The sequence below is a fragment of the Triticum urartu genome, chromosome 1A (assembly GCF_056163025.1).
Source record: "Triticum urartu cultivar PI428250 chromosome 1A, HENAU_Tu73, whole genome shotgun sequence".
NCBI classification, from domain to species: Eukaryota; Viridiplantae; Streptophyta; class Magnoliopsida; order Poales; family Poaceae; genus Triticum; species Triticum urartu.
Genome location: NC_141873.1, coordinates 568,683,350 through 568,689,461, shown reverse-complemented (window position 1 = coordinate 568,689,461; position 6,112 = coordinate 568,683,350). Strand labels below are relative to the sequence as shown.

The window sequence follows — 6,112 nt, the reverse complement described above, 5'->3', positions numbered from 1 at the left end:
AATGTCAGCACATTTAGAAGTGATCGACAGTGTAGTATGGTGCGAAGCTCAGCTCGATGTGAGACGGGCCACCGTCGACAAACTCCGGCAGCGTGTCGTATGTTGATTTCTTGAAGAATTGGATCTCCGAACGTTCAAAGCTTGTTGTACCGATCTACAAACACGAAAGCAGCGTGTGCTGTTGCGTTAATTGTTCAACTCAATCCAGCTATCTAGAGCTCGATTAAACACTTGAATCAATGCTTGTTGATCAAGCGTGCACGCATGGATGCCACATGCAGGTCACGGAGGAGGTGCGGAGGCTGATGGAGGCGCACAAGGAGGAGGTGACCAGCATTAAACACATTAAGGTGTGCGGCATGGGCGCTAGCTAGCTGAATCCACGTCGGACTAGCTAGGCGACAAAATAAAAAGCAGTCGAAGGGACAAAACGAGCGGAAGGGTTCGCTCAGCCCAAGTCCCCGATTCCTCTCCCTCCTGTGCAGCCGCCGCGACCACCCGCGTCCTCCCCCCGCAGCTGGCGCCCTCACCATCTCCCCACCACCGACGAGCTCCTCCCCTCTTCCTCGCCCCAGATCGACCTACCGCCATTCGTGCATCTCGCCCCCGTAACCTGCCGCCGTTGCCGTGCCCCCCCCCCCCCCCCCCCCCCTCTCGCGCGGTGCTGAGGTGCGGATGGAGGCTTTGGGCCAGGGCAGCGAGATGCAGAGATGCAGAGAAGCCCTATGTATAGGTGACAGGAGGCGATGGGTGGCGGGTCGAGAAGAAGAGAGAGAGAGAGGAGGTGAGGAGGCAGATGAAAGGGGACAACTATGAAGTGATGGTGGATCAATCCTATTCCTCTATGTGTGTTCTTGCTCCGAAGATTGAGGTTGGATATGATTCTGCCATTAATTTCAAGATGTTTGCTCATTCTGGCCCTAAGGATGGATGTAAATGGCTCACAATATGTTTGAGGAAATGCCTATATGCAGTGAGTATATATGCAATTCTTTACTATTTAATCCGTAGTGACTGCTTTATATGAAAAACTTATGCGGTTCCTCTGAGTGTTAGTTCAATCCGTCTCATCATAAAAGATGGCTACAAGTTTTATTTTTGGTACTGCCTTTTAATATTTTAGGAGAGAGGGTTGGGGGCGCTTGAGGCGACGGCGGAGGAGCCACTCTTGCCGGCTGCAGCGACTACTCCAAGTGGAGGTGGAGCGAAGCAGCGGGTTCACGCCAGGCCGGGCCCAGCACAATGACTTTAGGGGTGCCGTGCCCTGCATATTTCATCGGGGTAAATCGTGCTAGCTTTCAGATTATTCATTTTTGTTTTACTCTGTCAAATATCTGCTCGGATTAGTTAACCAAGCTATTTAATGACGGTGCAGATTTGTTCCTGATGTGAGAATGTATATGATGAAAATGGAGGAAATGAGATCTTAGGTAGTCAGGCGTGTGCTTGCAGTTGCAGTAACACAAAGATGGTGGCAAATAGTTTGAGTCTAAAGATCATTTGTGTCCCTCTTGTCTATTGCTTGTGGAACTGTAGAAACAACGATTAATGTGATGTATGTGAGGGGCCATTAAAGTGACTTACCTGGTGAGAGGATGTGTTTGGCATTGATTAAGAATCGTCTGATTGTATTGTCTTCCTTTAGGAGAAGATGTGTTCATTGCTGAAACTGGATACAAGGGTGCTTCCTTCTTCCAAGATATTGACGAAGCCTGGCAACTATAGATTTTCATCAGCACAAGTGCAAGCAGATCTTAATCAATGTCACTCCAGTTGATGATGTTATGAAGCTTCCTTCAGTAACTGGTATGACCTGACGCCGGCGTTGTTTTGTGTTCAGAGAAGATGAGCTATTGTATTCTTCCTTTTTATAGTTGTTGCAGGTTTTGCTAGATCTAAATCCATAGACAAAGCACTGATTGTTTGCTCTCTTGGAGCTATTATAATTTGCACAACTATATTTTAAGATTCATTTTGCTTACATTCATTTAGTGAAGCCCCTGCAAAAGTCAATATTCATTTGAGTGGTGACGACTGCACATGATTTTTTTTACATTCATTTTTAGTGAAGAGCTCCAGTATTTCAGGCTAGCTTGGTGGCTTCCATATGAAATGATGAAAATTAATAATTGAAACCGAGATATGCAAAACCTACTAGCTTAGGAGTTAGGATTGTTAACTCATTTTAGTGAACATGCATGTGTATAACCTTGCTGTTGTTCAGGCAAGCGGGTGCTCCCTCTCCCTCTCTCTCTCCCACTCCCCCCGCTTCGTTCCTCGAGCCTTCAACTCTCTTTCTCCCACTTCTGCTTCACTGCTTGAGCCTTCAATTAATTCCGTACACTGCACCAGCTAAATTGTACGAGTTCTTATTTATTTATTTTGTATTCTTCGTTGCATTTCTCTCTCCCTGTGTCTTAGCGCAAGCTTGTTTTCTTCTTGATCACTTGTACTTTGGTGCCTGCCATGGTTTCCTTCTTCTGATTTCATTCACTTCTTGGTTGGTTTCAAGAATGAGAGAGATGGAGGCACTGGAGAAGAAAGGGCACAGATCCTTGGCCAAACCAGTGAATCCCCCCTACAATACCCCATCTATTCACAAGCGTTCCAAAAGGTTGGAAACATTACCTTTTTCTCAGGTTGATTGATGCTGATAAATGCGTATAAAAATGTATTTATGCTTTGAGTAATGGCAGCGATTTAGAGGAGAAAAAATGCAAGGATGCATAGCCTTCTTCGCAGAAAGTTTCTAATCACCCAAAGCCAGTAAGTTTCCCCTTTTGTTACCCTTTTTCTTGTGCTTCATATACCACTGGTTCTCTGCAGATTTGAGATTTTTTTTGTTTTGTTTCTATGGTGTCTTCCAGAATGGTAGGAACTCAAACTCTCGTCTGCAGAACGAAACCAACAAGGGAATCCATCCCAAGAGTGACACGCAAGACATCCTAAGAAAAGAGACAGGAAGCAATTCTTTTTTTTCTGTTCTTACTAGCTCACATGCAGAAGAAATCAGAGACTGCATCTTGAAAGAATTGTTACAACATTTTCATTTCTGGATGCACCCAGCGTTTTGGTCTAATGGGATGACGATGATCTGATGTAGATTGTGCAGCTGGAGAGGCACCTTGACCATCAGCAAACGGTGCACGGCGCACTGAAGAAAGCGTTGGGTCCTAACTCTGCTCAGTTACTCTATTCAATGAGAGGGCAATCCTCAAGGTGACACTTGTTTTTACTAGGACATGTATAGTATAGTATATTCCATCAGATGAAACTGATGTTTTCTTTAGCAGCCAACTAACCAACTGATAAGGGAGGTTGCCACACTGGAGCTGGAGATCAAGCACCTGGAGTAGTACCTCATAACATTGTACATGAAAGCATTTGAGGAAGCACCTACATTGAGTTCACGGTCTGCGGTGCTCGAGGAAACACCAAAGGCAAAGGCGACTGTCGAAAGAGGTAGTGATGCAATGCTCCATTGCAGCTGCCTCCCCTTAGCAAGAGGAGGAATGGCACATGGAGGATTCCTCTCCGTCCAAATGCCCAACGAAGGGTCGATGGTCATGAATCAAAGTTAACTTCCTCTCTACTTATCATTTAACTGCGACAAAGAATTTGAGCCAGCACCAATACAACTGTCTGATGCTTTGCAAAGTAGGCATTAAGAATATGAAAGAGAACTTGCAATTCCATTTGTCAATGTGCAGTGCCAAAGAACACATTTACATTTTGCAGGTATGTTCTGTTTCATACTTACAAAATAAGTGACATGGTGCCCAGATATTCAACTCATAATTTGTCATTACTTTCCACTTCGTTTATACATATGTTGGTTTGAGCAATGCATTAGAATTAATCACAAATTAATTTTCTTAAGATTTCATTTTCCATTGCTTGTTTGGTATTAAGATGATGACTGACATAGGCAGATAACAAGTTAACAATGACATCAAGTTGTAGGTAGCTGCGACATCAACGGATGGAGGGTACACCTGATGTAGCGGACTTCGTCGTCTCATCGACAAGCTCACTTGTGACAGTACACCAGCTGCAGCTCTGGTGAGACGCTGGAGCTCATGGTGGCGTTCATGGCGATGTGCCTCGTCTGTACCTGAACTACTTGTATGTGCGATGCAGGGAGGGACGGTGTGCATCGGATGGGACCCGGCACGGCACGCGGCCGATGAGGAAGAGGACCAGCGGACGGGGCTTGACAAGGTGTCGCTGGCTGCCATGCTGGTGTCCAGATTCAGGGCAGAGTGCGTGGCGGCACCAAGAAGGTTGGGGAGGATTGCGTGATATACCTGTGCACCATGCAGGATGGATCCGGCATGGCGGCCGGGCCGACAAGGAAGAGGACCAGTGAAGGGGTGCTCGACAAGGCGGCGCTGGCACCAATGCCGGTGCTCATATTCAAGGCAGGGGCAAGGTGGAGGCCCGCGATGGCGCAAAGGTTGGTAGCTGCTACATACGTGTTGCTTTATGATCTTGCCTTCTTGGAAGCGTGGGTGTTGCTTCAATTGAAACCAATATTTTTTTGCCATGACTTCTAGATTGTCATACTACTTGACTTTTGCATCAGTGATATCTGAAGTTATTCAAATGAATTTGTAATTAAGTTCGTATAGTTGATGATATCTGGCACGTGTATGTGCTAACAAGAGCTGAACAAACTAGCTGAAGGGGCGCTTACCCAGCTAGCACCGCCGAGCTACCGCTCAGGCGGCGCGCCACGGGCGCCCCCCAGCTGCTAGTCACCGTCACGGGCCACAGCCTTGGCGCGTCGCTGGCGACCCTCAACGCAGTCGACATGGTCTCCCACGGCGTGAACGTGCCGCCCTCCTCGGCACAGCAGCAGCCTCCGTGCCCAGTGACGGCGATCCTCTTCGCGAGCCCGTACGTAGGCAACGACAGCTTCAAGTCGGCCTTCGCTTCGTTCCCAGACCTCCGTGCGCTTCATATGAGGAACGCCGGCGACGTGGTGCCCCTATACCTGCCGATCGGGTACGTGGATGCGGCGACGGCGGTGCTGCTCGTGGACACTGGCCGGTCGCCATACCTGAAGCAGCCGGGCACTGTGCAGACGCGCCACAACCTCGAGTGCTACCTGCACGGCGTGGCCGGGTTCCAGGGTGCCGGCGGAGGGTTCAAACTTGAGGTGGACCGCGACGTGGCCCTGGTGAACAAGGGTGCTGACGCGCTCAAGGATAAGTATCCAGTGCCGCCCAACTGGCATGTTATCAACAACAAGTCCATGGTGAGGGACTCCGATGGTCACTGGAAGCTCAGAGACTTCGAGGAGACCTGATTGAGAAGTGTGTATGTGCTGCCACATGCCAATGCCACATACAACTAATGCCGACATGCTTAGTTTTACGTCAAATAAAAATGGTTTTAAAATTTACTTATACAAGATATACTAAACCGACATATACAGTAATAATATATTTTAGTTGAACGATATAATAATAATAATAATAATAATAATAATAATAATAATAATAATATGTGTAATTGTATGTCCTTCCATATTAAGAAAATCAGATTTATCAGAAAGCTTGTGATCACTTGTGAGCATAACGTGTTCCAAGTTTAGTTTGGTACCAATAACACCAATACTTTAATTTTACTGAAATGTTTGCTGTTATTTTTTTTTCAAGACAACGTCGCGAGGCTTTATTAATTCGTCACAATGTTTACAGGGACGGAAGGTAGGTTCCCGGGATGGCCTAACCAGACACGGCGGCCACCACCGAGAGATAATGCATGCCTCGCTAAGTTGCGAGCTTCATAGTTGGAGCTCCTAAATTCATGTCTAAAACTACACAAATCAAAAGTTGAAGAATGGGCTATAATTTCATGAACAATTGCACCATAGCTCACAGAATTGTCCTTCTGTAAATCTTCCACCACCACTTTGCAATCCGACGCAACTTCAATCCACCGCAAATATAGATCGTCTGCCAGTGCCAGAGCTTCTCTAATGGCTAGAGCTTCAAGGGTCGGTGGATCTACAATGTTTCTGAAGCCAAAAGTCGAAGCACCGATGAACATACCTTCATGATCTCTGCATATCACCCCAATAGACCTGAATCCCTGCCTAGACACA

The 6,112-nt window shown here is 46.8% G+C and overlaps 1 pseudogene across 8 annotated transcripts; it reads left to right on the top strand.

Moving 5' to 3' along the window:
- Window positions 1-382: 382 nt before the first annotated feature.
- Window positions 383-5,416, top strand: LOC147992849 (phospholipase A1-II 7 pseudogene; annotated as a pseudogene). Of its 8 annotated transcripts, none has more exons than XR_015609748.1 (11): window positions 385-973; window positions 1,124-1,281; window positions 1,376-1,555; window positions 1,646-1,806; window positions 2,513-2,614; window positions 2,697-2,766; window positions 2,868-3,219; window positions 3,294-3,576; window positions 3,662-3,738; window positions 3,964-4,062; window positions 4,141-5,416. The product of XR_015609748.1 is annotated as a phospholipase A1-II 7 pseudogene, transcript variant X5 (transcript). The 8 variants fall into 8 exon arrangements; XR_015609751.1 differs by having other exon boundaries at window positions 3,958-4,062; XR_015609747.1 differs by having other exon boundaries at window positions 384-973; window positions 3,662-4,062.
- Window positions 5,417-6,112: the final 696 nt, after the last annotated feature.